Source organism: Elephas maximus, chromosome 19 (assembly GCF_024166365.1).
Source record: "Elephas maximus indicus isolate mEleMax1 chromosome 19, mEleMax1 primary haplotype, whole genome shotgun sequence".
Taxonomy (NCBI): Eukaryota; Metazoa; Chordata; class Mammalia; order Proboscidea; family Elephantidae; genus Elephas; species Elephas maximus.
In genome coordinates, this window is record NC_064837.1 from 58,048,758 (window position 1) to 58,065,280 (window position 16,523).

General features: G+C 41.6%; 1 protein-coding gene across 9 annotated transcripts in view; it reads left to right on the forward strand.

Annotated features, from left to right (window-relative positions):
* Window positions 1-16,523, forward strand: part of CEP112 (centrosomal protein 112) — a 470,205-nt gene that overhangs the window by 383,770 nt on the left and 69,912 nt on the right. The window lies entirely within an intron of this gene.

Consider the following 16,523-nt stretch of genomic DNA (forward strand, 5'->3'; position numbering starts at 1 on the left):
AACTCCACTGGGCATTGTCCTTATCTGCGTGACTCCTCTGTAGCATCTGACACAGTGGAATGTTCTCTCCTTCCTCTTGCCTCTCTGGCAGCTCCCTCCTAGTCTCCTTTATAGACCCCTCTTTGTCTCTTTCTCTCAAACACTGTTGGTCTTCAGGAGAGCTGGCCTGGGCTGCTGCTTCTCATTGGGCTCTGCAGTCACACTAGCCAGTTGCATCTACTACCATCTATATTCTGACAACTGGCAACATGTTCTATTGCTAGCCCAGATCTGTCAGATTTCACTGTGTTCCAGACCTTTCTAGAAGCTTCCTGGATATCTACACAGATCTCAACATGTCCTACAGAAATATGAAACTCACTTTGTCCAAAACTGAAATTATTATTTGAACCCACTTAAACCTACTGCTGTTCCTGTGTTCCCAAATGCAATTAATGGCACCTTATGCCTGTTTGACCCCAGTTTGACCCCACCAGACTCCTAGGCCTCGCCCATCCTCTCTCTTTCATTTCTCATAGGCAGTCAATCATTTATGTACCACCTGAATCTCAATTCAACTCATCCTCTTCTCTGCAGCAAGACCCTTCCCTTAGTTCAGGAAAGCAGCAACTCTCTCCTGATTCTGTGCAGGCTCCCACTCCAGACTTGCCTTCTCTGATCCCTTCCTCACTACACATCCCAAGTGATCTTTCACTTCATTGGGTCCCCATGGCCCTTAGCATCCAACCTACATGCTCTAACAAGGTTTACAAGGCTCTTGTGTTTGCTCTGGGTGTCTCAGTCATGTCTCACCTCTTCCCTCCTTGCACTCCACACTCTCACCGTTCTGATATTTTCTTCAAATATAATAAGTTCTCAACTCCATCTTTTGGCACGTGCTGTTTCTTCTCCCTTTTGCTCCTTGCCCGGTGTCACTCCTACTCATCCTTAGATTTCCTTGACCATTCCAGCCTCCTAAGACTTGCTTAAGAACCATCTTTTGTGTTCCTCTTATACCCTGTGTTCTCCCCTGGTAACACCTACATGATGCTACATAGTGATTGCTGTTATTCTCTGCATCTTCCAGTGGCCTATAAGCTGTACAAGGGCAGGGCCCTTCTAAGCTGAGCCCCAGAGCCAAGCACAGTGCCTGAGATATGGTAGTCACACAGTGTTCATTTGTCAACTCAACGATACTCACTGCCAAGTACAAGACTTGGTGTACACTCATGTGTGAAAGGCATACAGCAACCAAAATATAGTTTCTTCTGAAAAGCACTTTCTTTTTAAAATGATACTCCGGTCCCATAACATGATGAATGCAACCAATTTCACTGAGGTGTATATATAAAATATGTTGAATTGGCAAGTGTTTTGTTCTATGTATATATTTTTTAACAATAAAACAGTTCTTAAATTGATATGGCAATATATATTCAGAGAAAACTGCAATTTAACTTATTGTTGTTAGGTACCATCAAGTTGGTCCCAACTCATAGTGACCCTGTGTACAACTGAACGAAATACTGCCTGGTCCTGCTGCGTCACCCTCACAATCATTGTTATGCTTGAGCCCATTGTTGTAGCTACTGTGTCAGTCCATCTGATTGAAGGTCTTCCTCTTTTTTGCTGACCCTCCACTTTACTAAGCATGATGTCCTTCTCCAAGGACTCATCCATCTTCATAACATGTCCAAAGTATGTGAGGGGAAGCCTCTTCATCATCACTTCTAAGTAGCTTTCTGGCTGTACTTCTTCCAAGACAGATTTGTTCATTCTTTTGGCAGTCCATGGTATATTCAGTATTCTTCGCCAAGACCATAGTTCAAAGGCATCAATCTTCTTCAGTCTTCCTTATTCATTGCCCAGCTTTTGCGTGCATATGAGGCATTTGAAAACACCATGGCTTGGGTCAGATGCACCTTAGCCTTTAAAGTGACATCTTTGCTTTTTAACACTTTAAAGAGGTCTTTTGCAGTTAAAGAGGTCTTTTGCAGCAGATTTGCCCAATGCAATACATCTTTTGATTTCTTGACTGCTGCTTCCATGGGCATTAATTGTGGATCCAAGTATAATGAAATCTTTGACAGCTTCAGTTTTTTCTGCATTTATCGTGATGTTGCTTATTGGCCCAGTTGTGAAGATTTTGTTTTCCTTATGTTGAGGAGTAATGCATACTGAAGGCTATAGTCTTTGATCTTCATCAGTAAGTGCTTCAAATCCTCTTCATTTTCAGCAAGCAAAGTTGTGTCGTCTGCATAATGCAGGTCATTAATGAGTCTTCCTCCAATCCTGATGCCCCATTCTTCATATAGTCTAGTTTCTCAGATTATTTGCTCAGATTGAATAGGTATGGTAAAAGGCTACAACCCTGTCACACACCTTTCCTGACTTTAAACGCTGTAGTATCCCCTTGTTCTGTGTGAATGACTGCCTCTTGGTCTGTGTACAGGTTCATTGTGAGGACGATTAAGTGTTCTGGGATTCCCATTCTTCTCAATGTTATCCATAATTATTATGATCCCCACAGTAGAATGCCTTTGCATAGTCAAGATTTTAATGATATTGCTCCATAATTTCCACATTTGGCTGGATCACCTTTCTTTGGAATAGGCATAAATATGAATCTCTTCCAGTTTACCAGGTAGCTGTCTTCCAAATACCTTGGCATAGACGAGTGAGCACTTCCAGTGCTGCATATGTTTGTTGAAACATCTCAATTGGTATACCCTCAATTCCTGGAGCCTTGTTTTTTTTGCCAATGCCTTCAGTGCAGCTTGAACTTCTTCCTTCAGTACCATCAGTTCTTGACCATATGACACCTCCTGAAATGATTGAATGTCGACCAGTTCTTTCTGGTACAGTGACTTTGTGTATTCCTTCCAGAATACACAGAGCTCAGTATTTTGCCCATAGAATCCTTCAGTATTGCAACTTGAAGCTTGAATTTCTTCTTCAGTTCTTTCAGCTTGAGAAATGGTGAATGTATACTTCCCTTTTGGTTTTCTAACTCCATATCTTTACACATGTCTTTATAATACTGTGTCTTCTCGAACCTCTCTTTGAAATCTTCTGTTCAGCTCTTTTAGTTCATCATTTCTTTCATTTGCTTTAGCTCGGTGTTCAAGAGTAAGTTTCAGAGTCTCTTCTGACATGCATTTTGGTCTTTTCTTTTTTTCCTGTCTTTTTAATGACCTCTTGCTTTCTTCATGTATGATATCCTTGATGTCATTCCACAACTCCTCTGGCCTTTGGTCATTAGTATTCAATGCGTCAAATCTATTCTTGAGATGGTCTCTAAACTCAGGTGGGATATACTCAAGGTTGTGCTTTGGCTCTTGTGGACTTGTTCTAATTTTCTTCAGCTTCACCTTGAACTTATATAAGAGCAATTGATGGTCTATTCCGCAGTTGACCCTGTCTTGTTCTGGCTGATGATGTTGAGCTTCTCCATCGTCTCTTTCCCCAGATGTAGTCAACTGGATTCTGTGTATTCCATCCGGTGAGATCCACATGTATGGTTGCCATATATGTTGTTAAAGAAAGGTATTTACAATGAAGAAGTCATTGGTCTTGCAAAATATTGTCATGTGATCTCCAGCATCATTTCTATCATCAAGACCATATTTTCCAACTACCAATCCTTCTTTGTTTCCAACTTTCCCATTCCAATCACCAGTAATTATCAGTGCATCCTGATTGCACGTTCGATCAATTTCAGACTGCAGAAGTTGGTAAAAATCTTCATTTTCTTCATCTTTGGTCTTAGTGGTTGATGTATGAATTTGTATAATAGTTATAATAACTGGTCTTCCTTGTAGGCATATGGATATTATTCTATCACTGACAGCATTGTACTTCAGGATAGATCTTGAAATGTTCTTTTTGACAATGAACGCAATGCTATTCCTCTCCAAGTTGTCATTCCCGGCATAGTAGACAATATGATTGTCTGATTCAGAATGGCTAATACCAGTCCATTTCAGCTCACTAATGCCTAGGATATCGATGTTAATGCATTCCATTTCATTTTTGACAATTTCCAATTTTCCTAGGTTTGTACATCTTACATACCACGTTCTGATTATTAGTGGATGTTTGCAGCTGTTTCTTCTCGTTTTAAGTGGTGCCGCATCAGCATATGAAGGTCCTGAAAGCTTGACTCCATCCACCTTATTATGGTCGACTCTACTGTGAGGAGACAGACAGCTCTTTTCCCAGTCGTCTTTTGAGTGCGTTCCAACCTGAGAGGCTCATCTTCCAGCACTATATCAGACAGTGTTTCGCTGCTATTCGTAAGGCTTTCACTGGCTAATTCTTTTCAGAAGTAGACTTCTGGGTCCTTCTTCCTAGTCTTTCTTAGCCTGGAAGCTCAACTGAAGCCTGTCTACCATGGGTGACCCTGCTGGTATTTGGATACTGGTGGCATAGTGTCCACCATCACGGCAACACGCAAGCCCCAATAGCACGACAAATTGACAGATCCGTGGAGGATTTAACTTCTTAAGCACTCATAAATTTCTTCTACTTTCCATGACTTTTTGGGGGGTGAGTCCAAAGGTTATCTTCCCACTTCTGTTTTCTTCCCCTTTCTCTCTCTGAGGTAAATGATTACATAATGTTTTTCTGAAATTTTCATGGGCTAAGAGAAAAATATTACTTCCAGGCTTCACTCTAAGATAAAAACATTTTCTCATCTCCTCCTCTCAATTTTCAATCCCTAAACTATATGGAAGCTCTGAAAAGCTGAATTCTCTTTCCTTTCTTCTTTTAATGTTTACCTAAATTTTTATTTCATCATATTGAGGTGGTATTATTTCATAACATAAAAATTCCTTTATACAATTTTTAATTAAAAAATTCTTTTAACTTATCAATAACCATAAACAAATATGTCAAAAAATACCAGAAAGCTAAACTAAATCCTTCCTAAATAAAATAAGTAGAATTTAATATGTACTAGTTTTTTTTTTTTTTTTTTAGTTCAGCTGCTAGTCAAGTAGATACTACAATTAAGAGGCCCGTGGAAAAAAAATGGGATGCATTGAAGGAGGCACTTTGCAAAAATTTAGTCATTGATAATATTCTGTGGAGAAAATTGTAAATATTTGGTTGAAATTAAAATGCTAAGTGCAACTTCCAATGAAGACATAGCAGAATATTACATTTATACCCCAACATTTTTGTTGAGTTGTGTATGGATAGTTAAAAAGGGGACCAAATTTTATATTAACAAAGAAGTTGTCAGAAAAAAAATGTACGGGCCAGTTTTTTTTTTTTTCTTTCCTTTTTTTTTTTTTTTTTTTGGGTGCTCTTTGGTTTTGAAAGAAAGATTGCTAAGAATGCTTATAAGTTTGACCCCTTAAATGATTAGCAGTGGGTATATTTGTTTCTAAGTGTGCCCTCACAAAATGCTACAAAGTAGTGGCTTAAAATGACAGGAATTTATTGCCTCACAGTTCTGGAGACTACAAGTCCAAATTTTGAGTACATTAAGGCCACGCTGTCTCTGAAGGCTCCAGGGAAAGATCTTTTCTTGTCTCTCCCAGCTCCTGGTAACCCCAGGTGTCCATTGGCTGACTGCTGCAACAGTACGCCAATCTCTGCCTCTAGCCTCACTTGGTATCCTTCCCTCTGCCTCCGTCTCTGCGTTCCTTCACCTCTTTTTATAAAGATATCAGTCATACTGGATTAGGACCCACCGTACTCCAATGTGACCTCATGTTAACTGATAACATCTTCAAAGACCCTATTTCCCAAAAAGGTCACATTCATAGGGACCTTTTTGGATGATACAGTTCAACCAGTAACAGTAACCATGAGATAAAACGAGCTGTATCTGAGGGTCTGCTTCTCTGCTTTGTTTCCTCTTATTCTCTCCTGGCCAAGAACTCAGACCCTTTTAAATATTTTCACTTTCACCCACACGTGTACTCAGATTCTCTACTGCTAGCTTTCTAAGACATATGTGCAGGAAAGTGAAAACTCAAAAGCTGGGAGAGTCTGGAAAAAAGAATTTGAGAAAAAAAATATTTCAAAGTGGTGCTTTATATTTATTACATAGCATTTATGAAGTATACCTACTGTGCTGGGGACACTGAATTAGAATATGTACTTTCAAACAGGTGCCTTTAGATTAAGCTCTGGAGCCCAGAGGAAGTTCCAGGATTCAAAAGCTAGAGCAGAATAATCACTGATCAAAAAAAAGATTTAAAAAATAAGTACTGTGGTCATATACGGTATTTCTGAAAATCATTAGATAAGTTTCAGAAACTTATTTTTGTTCTATTTCTAGTGTCTTTTTGGAATTATTCTCTCTCTTCTGGGACCAACTTGTTTTAGCATCTGTGAGATCATTATAAATTAAAGACAGTATGCCAGAGCTCCATACTGCCTATCCAGCCATTTGCCTGAGGCACGTGACAGCCTTAGAAAGGCTCTTTCAGGGGGCATGGCGAGTTAATAAATTCACAGAAAAGACTTTTAAATCTGATATAGTAACAAGTCCTAAAATGGCTAGCCTAGAAAATTATATTTACCAACAAGAGCCCAATCAGAAAGGTTAGTATTTTTCTAAGGATTAGGTAAAATGGAACATGTAAATATAAATTTCACTGCAGCTGAGAAAGTCTTCAGGCTTAAATTATTTGCACCATTGTTTAGAGACTCCTGCCTTCTGTAGGTTCAAAGTGCAATTTTTTATTTAAAGGTTATGGCAAGAATAAATAATTTCTAGAATTCTGTTGCCGCAATCATAGCATAAGACTCCCAGTCTTCCATTTCCTATAACTTTTTTGCCCCTACATGTTCTCAGCAAGGCCCCCAGAATCACATTGTTCCTGGAATGCCCCTTTACAGCATCATGTTCTGTAATGGGTTTTTCCTCATAGTCTCGTTATTCCCTTTCTCGTTTCTATCGTTACCTTCAAAAGTTTGAATCAGTTATACCACCAAGACTGTTGCAGGGAGCGTTGCTTTCCTGGCACCCCAAATAGAAACTCAGAACACATTTTCCAACAGAAACACAATTTTAAGTGGTAGTTGGGTCTCACAGTGATATTAGCACAATAGAATACTTCAGACCCATAAGGATCAAATCATCTTTTTTTGGATTTAGTTCCTCCCCTAAAAACAAAATTTGATGTGACTCTGACAAGCACCCTCCACCTAGACTGCTTTCCTGTCTCAACCTCCTTCAACCACCAAATTCTTACAAGAGTAGGGTCTCCCTCTGCCTTCTCACCATGCAGTCATGTCTTTTACTTCACTTTATACCTTGTACCCAGTTTGGTATTTGGTAAATAGTAAGTACCCATAAATTTTTGTTAAATGGCAACATGAATTTGGCTTTTACATCTATCAACCAATAAAATCACATTCCTAGAATTTATAACAACCTCTTTTAGTATAAGCAGTGGTGGTAGTGGTGGTGGCAGTGGTGATGGAGGTGGCAGTGGTGGTGGTGGTGGCAGCAATGGGGGTGGCTGTGGTGGCGGTGGCAGTGGTGGAGATGATAAGAGGTGGTGGTGATGGAGGTGGTGGAGGTAATGGAGGTGGTGATGGTGGCGGTGGTGGAGGTGGTTGTGGCTGTGGTGGCAGCGGTGGAGGCTGTGGTGGCAGCGGTGGAGGCTGCGGTGGAGGTGGTGGTAGAGGTGATAGAGGTGGTGGCGGTGGTGGAGGTAATGGAGGCGGTGGAGGTGGTGGTGAGGGTGGTGGCGGCAGTGGAGGCGGCGGTGGGGGCGGTGGCGGTGGTGGAGGTTATGGAGGTGGTGGTGGTGGTATCGGTGGTGGTGGCAGTGGTGGAGACTGTGGTGGCAGTGGTGGAGGCGGTGATGGAGGTGGTGGTAGTAGTGGTCGTGGTAGTGGTGGTGCTGGTGGTGGTGGTGAAGATGATATTGGTAAGGATGATATCAATCACGAATCCCTCCAGCTTCCCTGAACAACATTAGATTCTGATAACCATATCCTTGAAATTTTCTCCTCCCTTAACTGCCCGATTCCACACTACACTAGTTTCTTCTGTGGCCATATTCATTGTCCCTTCTCTTCAAGTTTCCTAAGTATAAAGTCTTCCCCCAAAGCTCTATGTTGTTTTCCTTTCTATGCTTCCTCCTTCTGCAAACACATCCACTCCAATAATTTCAACTCTAATCACTCTGCAGAAGAATCACAACTTTGAACCCTAGTGCTCCCTCAAGTTCCAGACTAAATAGATACCTTGGTGTGGATGAGCATCTGGAACTCCACATATCTCCTACTGACTCTCACTCACTACTCCTGACTTAAATTATGCTGAGAGCCTTGGCTGCCTTTTTCTCCTTCCCTCATTTCCTGCATAGTCAGCTGCTTCTTTGCTTAAACTAATCCTTTATTTTCCATTATCATTGTCTCAATCCAATTTATGTTTATTACTCCTCACCTAGACTCCTCCCTGGTCTCCTTGCTCCCTCTCACCCAACTCCTTTGTGTAGTGGATAAATAGGCTATATATCTTTTCAGACCTACTAATATTACTCCCCTACCCAAGAAACAAGCAAACAAAAACCTTTACAAGTTCCCCACTGCCCAGTGAAATGTGAAACAAACAGCCCAACTGGCCTACCCCTCATCTTTAGTACTGTACGTGTACCCGAAGCATCAACCAGAGTGGACTATTTTTATTCCTTTAATATCTCTACTGTTTTCTTGTATATAAATCTTTTTATGATACTGTTCCTTTTACATGGTTGGGTATGGGACTGCTTAGTTTAAGATTTCAGACACGCACCAGGTTATAGCAGTAGAATCGGTTGACAAAAAAGAGGCTGAAGTTAAGACTTCCAGAGGAGAGGAGATGAAGGAACTAAGAAGATGGCTAGGGAGACAGATGGCTGGTTAATGAAAATATCAAGGCCATGTAATTTTAAGATGGGGGGAAAGGGAGAAGGGAGGCATGGGGTCACATTCTGAAATGACAAAGAGGGACAAGAGAAGACCAACAGATGTGTACACTCTTAAGCAATTGTCACCTTCGTCTCAATGACCAATAACTATCAAGTTGGTGATAAAAATGTTGGCATCATATAGACAAAAAACTAATAAAAAATATTATGAAATAACCAATTCGTTGGCTTTGTCACATTTTGATCAGTTGGATAATCACAACCCAAAATAAATTGGCAGGTGAGTGCTTAACCACTGCACCACCAGTGGTGTCCTTTCTAAAATAATTAGATGTAACAAATAGAATTAGCTAAAAATATTACATATTTACATTGTGTGCAGGATTGTGTGTGTAAAGAAAGAAAGAGAACAATTGGAATTATATTCGGAGCCCATAGGAACATATTGTCTTAGAAGATCTCAAATCATTTTTGGAGAGAAGAAGATAGAGAATGTGTGCATAGTTTAAGTGAGGGGCACATTGAAGACTTAAGGAACTAACGTGAGAAGCCTACTTTAGAAGAGAGCCAACAAGTTGGTACATACAAATTAAGACTGGCCGAAATTAGAAGAGGTGGTTTAAGTATTCTTCCGCTCCTTGGAGAAGAACTTATGGAAGAAAGAAAATTGATTCAGTATGGGAGGAAATAATACCTATGAAAGAATTTGAGAGCTAGGAGTGGGCTCTGTTAGTGGAATACTTGAATTTTTGTCATCACCTTCATCTTTTTTGTGGGAACCAGTGTATAGTACAACAATTTGGTATAACTTCTTAAAATAACTTTTAAATTGTTCTTTAGATAGTATAGGTTTTCCTTAAATGGCTATATTTAGATTTTCTTATGTTTTTGTTTCTAAAGTTAATATAATTTGTATCCTTTGCAGATTTGAACTCGCCATTCCCCAAAATAAAAACAGCAATTTCAGAAGGCTATGCAATAATTTGAATTATATCAGCAGGTTCTAATTGTCTGCATACCTGGTAACACCCTAGACCACTACTATCTGCTAGAAAGCCATACTCTACTCACATCTTCTATTATGCACTTCCGTAGAACTACCAGAATACTCAGTTGCCACATATCATCTACCTACCTGACTATAAAGCTCAGAAACCAGAAAAACACACAGGAAAAGTGAGAATGATTGATATATGGCGATTATATGTGGCTTGGGTTGTCAGTGTTAACGTACTGTGCTTTGAATGTGTTTCCCATTTATTTTGTGCCTTGCGTCAGCCTGTCATGTTTTCTTATGCCCAGTTTTCACCTCCTTCCCGAACCAGCATTAGCTAATTCAGTTTGGCATAGGTGATTTTTGGCACGAACGCAAGCCTCACTCTCGTTCTGTGCTGGCGATAGCACGGCTCTGCGCCCTGTCCAGTCCTTTCCTTTGAATGTCACCCACAACATCCACCTACACAGAGGACAAACTTCCTCACATCTTCTCATCAAAAGCAAAAATTAGAGCAGGATCCAGACGGTTCTAGCACAGCTTACTTTCTAGAACTATTTTGGTCACTATTTACATTTGCTGGTGAGAAAGCAGAAGGCTTTTTTTGTTGCTCAAAGCCCTTTTGAAGCCCCACAGTGCAGCAGAAATTATATGTTTGTCTGTGTTTTGCCAGTTGGATGGAACTACCCAATGAGGAATGGGGATGCGGACAGCCTTGTCCAGCTCTATATAGTATTTTAGTGAGCATTTTTAATACGCCATGTTTTAAAAGTACTTGAAACTATTCATGCCTGAGATAGAAGCAACATCAAACATAGTTTTCTCCAAGCTACTTTCCCCCAGACATATAAATACAGAATACTAACGTCTCCTCAGAGATCTAAAAGAAGTTTTGAGGAGGTGTTTATTTTTTGTCCCACTACTTGTCCTCTGTATGCAGTGTAGCCACACATTATGAAAAACAAAAATGCATACTCTGCGAAGCACTTTTGGCAGGCAACAACCATTAATTTGACACTTTTATTTTCCTCAATTAACGTGCTCAACTGCTAACAGAAAGGTTGGAGGTTCAAGTCCACCCAGAGTTGCCTGGAAAGAAAGGCTTGGTAATCTACTTTCGAAAAAACAGCTATTGAGAACCCTATGCAGCACAGTTCTACTCTGACACACATGGGGTCGCCATGAATGAGAGCTGACAGCAGCTGGTTTGGCGGGATTTTTTTCCCCTCACAGCATCTCAGACACTGGTCTGTTGAGCACAGTAGGTGTTTGATCCATATCCCTTTCAGTGAGCACAGGATGCAAGTGAGATTTCCTGTCAGGGTGCTGACTCTCATGTTGGTGTGAGAGTGGCACTGATGTCATGAGGAAGCAGGGCACGGTCCTGGGGTGTGTGGCCCCAAGCAGGCTCACTGACGCAAGTCAAACTCAGTCTCTCTAGGCGATGGGGGAAAGTGATGGCTTGTTACTTCTGTTGTGTCCACTCTTGTACTTTGCCAGAAGTAGTTCAGTGAGCACATATCACTTCTGTGATCAGGGAGGGAAAAGTTAAACATTCAGTCATGTGGCTCTTCGATAATGGAAGTGATAAATAAAACAGAAAGTTGGGTCTCCTTGCACCCCGCAAAGATCACAAATGATTTCCCAGCTCCTTTGAAATTCTAGTACTTTTTTGCCACGTGTTCGTTTTTGTGACTACTAACATTCTAGGGGTAAGTGGAGAATTAAAACATATGCTGAAAAATGTTCTCACATCACAAAACTCTCTTAGATATTTGATTTAAAAAAAAAAAAAACCAACAATTATTCAAAAAGCTTGAGAGTTCTAGCTCAGTCTCAACTGTTATAGTTAGGTGGCCCTGACCTGGAGTTCCCAGAAGAAAAATTATTACAAAACTTAACAAGAGAAAAGTGCATCATATAATCACATAGGTAAATGTGGTTGACCCTCTCTTATCGCTCAACTGTGATAAAATAATAGCTAGCATTTCAGCCCTCTATTATTGCTCAATTGTGGTAAAATATAATAATAGCTAACGTTCATGAAGCTCTTTTATGTGCTAAGTATTTTGCTTTTGTGTATTAATTCTATCTTCACAGCCATCGTATGACCTAGGTACTATTATAATCCCTCTCTTTGTGGCACAAAAGAGCCCTGGTGGCACGGTGGTTAAGCACTTGGCTGCTAGCCAAAAGGTTGGTGGTTCAAACCCCCCAGCCACTCCACGGGAGAAAGATGTGGCAATCTGCTTCATTAAAGATTACAGCCTTAGAAACCCTACGGGGCAGTTCTACTCTGTCCTGTAGGGTCACTATGAATCAGAATCAACTCGATGGCAACAGGTTGGGTTTTGGTGATTTGTGGCACTATGGTTAATTGCTCGGCTGTTAACTGAAATGTTTGAGGTTCGAACCACCAGTGGCTCCACCGCAAAAAGACCTAGCAATTAGGTATTTCAAGAATTATGTTAAAAAAACAGCCTAGAAAACTCTATGGGGCAGTTCTACTCTGTCACATGGGGGTCACTATGAGTCAGAATCAACTCGACAGTACCAAACAACATTGACAAAGGAGCAAACTGAAGCTCAGAGGAATTTAAGTATCTTCCCCAAGGTCATGTAACTAGCAGGAAGTGAAACAGAGACTCAAACCCCACCAGCTAGACTCAAAAACTCGGATGTTTAATCCCCATACAATCCATTTAATGTTTCCTCACCAGACTAAACTGCCGCTGTAGTATTAGAAACTCCAGTTTATCCTAGGCCAATTGAAGTTAGACCTGGAAGATGTCTTGCAAAACATATTTTGAAATGTCCTACGGTAAGATAGATGGAAACACAAATTTGAAAGGTCACATGACTTGCCCACAGGCACACTGTTACTGAGTGAATAAGGCTGGGCTGCAGGCTCCCTCCCCAGCCCTCTTCCTGCCAAGCCATACTGGCTCACACATGAATGAATGCCATTACAAGCAGGTGACCTTCATTAAATGGACCCTTTCTTCTGTTTTACAACTTGACAGGAATTTGCTCATTTTTAGAAGTCCTGACTGTTCAGTTGTTCACGAAGCCTGCTGCTTTGGAGCCTTACTTATGTTGGAGAAGAGCAGCAAGCCGAAAAGCTCTCGCTTGGAAAAGGGTAGGACACAGAGTGTCCTGGGGCCTGGACATTTCTGAAACTACAGCAAAGCATAGACCTCATACTCTGACCTGCCAGAAGCCTTATCCCAAATCCTCTCTGGCCCCAAATTTTCAGTCCCTCTTACACAAGAATTTCCTATGGAAACATACCTCCAGGTTTGAGATAGAAATAGCTTATACTGGGCTTCTTCAGACACAGCCCTGGTAGTACAACAGTTAGGTGCTTGGCTGCTAACTAGAAGGTTGTCAGTTCAGACCCACCCAATGGCTCAGTGGGAGAAAGACCTGATGATCTGCTTCTGTAAAGATTACAGCTAAGAAAACCCAATGGGGCAGTTCTCCTCTGTCACACGGGGTCACTATGAGTCGAAATCGACTCCACGGCCCACAACAACAACAACAGACACAAGTTTGAGAAGGGAAAGCCAAGATTGGAGTTAAATATACCAGCTGGGGCAGAGCAAGCAGCAGCGTTGGGGAAAGAAACATCTGCAAGTGCCCAGAGAATGCGTTGTTTACTAACATCAGCAATGACTGGCTGACTTACACATACACAAATTTTAGATACATTAAACCTGCTGTCATTGAGTCACTTCCGATTCACAGAGACTCTATAGGACAGAGTAGAGCTGCCCCATTGGGTTTCCAAGGCTGTAAACTTTTACAGAACCAGATTGCCACATCTTTCTCCAGCAGAGCGGTGGTACATTCAAACTGCTGACCTTTCAGTTAGCACCTGAGCACTTAACCACTGCGCCATCAGGGCCCCTTCACTAGATACATACGCTACCTCATTCCAAAAAGCATTTCAAGTGACTTACATAGTACAGCGGAGCCCTGGTGACAGAGTGATTAAGAGATCAGCTACTAACCAAAGGATCAGCAGTTCGAATCTACCAGCCGCTCCTTGGAAACTTATGGGGCAGTTCTACTCTGTCTTATAGGGCCGCTATGAGCTGGAATCGACTCAACAGCAACGAGTTTGGTTTTTTTGGTTTACGTGATACAACAGGATAAGAATTAAGAAAGTACTGAGAAAATCAGAGCGAAGCAAAAAGAGAAGAAAATAAGATGAAACCAAGAGGCGGATTAGCAAATAAAATGCGTGCCATAAAGTCCACGAAAACTACTCAAGTAGAGCTGCAGGTTCAATAGTCAGGGTGTCCTTAATAGAAGTCAAGTCAAATGCTTAGGAGAAGCTCAGCTTTTCCTAGCTGAGACCTGAGAGAAGTTTCTGCTGTGAAGTCCTCACAGGGTACCCTGTATGCATGCGTCTCACACTTGGATGTGTCTACAGATCACCTGGGAATCCTGTGAAGGTACAGGTTCTGATTCTGGAGGTCTAGGGATAGGGCCCAAGGCCCTGCAATTCTAACAAGCTTCCAAACTAGACTTTGACTAGCAAGGGTGTGTGTGCAATGCCTGGGGGATTGAAATTATCCTGAAGAACAAGCGAAGATTTTTCAGAAGAGTGGGATCAAGGTCAGGTGTGTGTTTTGGAAGGATCGTAGGCAGCAGTGTAGAAGATGGATTGGAGGACACAGAAAGACATTGTAGAAGAAAAACTATAAAATGTTGCTTATCGTGATCTGAGCAACATTCTAACAAGAAAGTCAACAAGTTTAGCAAGGCTATTTCTTATACTCAGACTGATGACCCATACCCAAAGCACACACTTCTACAAGGGGCTAGAATGATGGTTTCATCCATGAATTGGATTTTAAATATCCAGAAATCAATTTAGTGTATGATGTTATTGTTGTTGTTGTTAGGTGCCGTCAAGTTGGTTCGGACTCATGGCAACTCTGTGTACTACAGAACAAAACATGGATCGTGTGCCATGCTCCCAATCATTGTTATGCTTGACCCAGTTGTTGCAGCCACTGTGTCAGTTCATCTCGTTGGGGTCTTCTCCTTCTTCGCTGACCCTGTACTTTACTAAGCAGGACATCCTTCTCCAGGGACTGATCCCTCCTGATAACATGTCCAAAGTATGTCAGACGTTGTCTCGCCATCCTTGCTTCTGAGGAGCATTCTGGTTGTACTTCTTCCAGGACAGATTCATTCATTCTTTTGACAGTCCATGGTGTATTCAATATTCTTCTCCAACACCACAATTCAAAGGCATTAATTCTTCTTCAGTCTTTCTTACTCACTGTCCAGCTTTCACATGAATATGATGTGACTGAAAATATCATGACTTGGGTCAGGTGCATCTTTGCTTTTCAGTGCTTTAAAGAGCTCTTTCACAGCGGATTTGCCCAACGCAATGTGCCTTTCGATTTCTTGCCTGCTGCTTCCGTGGGGATTGATTTGGATTCAAGTAAAATGAAATGTGTATCTTTGGACAAATCTTTACAAATACTGAATTCATTAATCTTTGTTAAGAATTAAGCTATAGAGGGCTGAAGATGTTTTACTATCTAGCAAGAGCCAAGAGTTCAAGACATTCCATGCTGTCTGTTAAGGGGAGATTCATGCTTATGTTTAACCCTCATCAGAGGAAGAGAGAGGGGCAATAGAGAAGACCATCTTATTGGAAAGGCAAAGAGCAATGTACAAAGAGAACTGCACAAAGCACTGAAGCCAGGCAGGCAGGGCGAAGACAGATGTTGAAGGGTATTCCCAGGGGAGAATAAAACACAACAACTGGAGTGTGAGGTAAGGAGACACCCAAGCATCGAGCCTTACCTCAAGCATCATCACGTTGGTGTTAGGTGCCAGCACCCTGGACACTCAACTGAGACACAGGTCCCTGGGTCAAAGGCAAATGCAAGTAAAACTACCTTGATAATAAATCCCAGGATGGTGCTCTGGAGTCCCTCAGATGTGTCCCATCTAAGGTTAAATTGCTTTTAGGAACAATTTAAATTTCTGTTGTTGTTGTTAGGTGCCATTGAGTCCATTCTGACTCATAGCAATTCCATGTGAAGAGTGGAACTGACACACAGGGTTTTCTTGGCTGTAATCTTTATGGAAGTGGATCGCCAGGTCTTTCTCCTATGGAGCCACGGGTGAGTTTGAACTGCCAACCTTTCGGTGAGGGCCGAGCACTTAACTACACCACCAGGGTTGGATTGACTATGTGTACAATGTAAAGTGACTGTAGGACTGGACAGACTGAAAAATCAAGGCACCTGCCTGAGTTTTCATGGAGGGGCAGGCAAAGAGCTGCCCCTCAAAGCAGGATTAACGGACCAGGAAGATGAGAGAGAGGCTTTTGTGATGACGCTCAGTGAGTCCTGCAGGCTCAACATGCCAGTTTTATAGGCATGGGAAAGAAGATGTAGAAAATATACAGTGTGTTAACAGTGGACATGTTATCAGGAAGGACTAGTCCCTGGAGAAAGACATCATGCTTGGTGAAGTAGAGGGTCAGCAAAAAAGAGGAAGCCCCTCACCGAGGCGAATTGACACAGTAGCTACAGCAGTTGGCTCAAGCGTAACAACAACTGTGAGGATGGCAGTGTTCGCTTCTGCTGTGCACAGGGTCTCTATGAGTCGGAACCGACTCTATGGCACCGAAC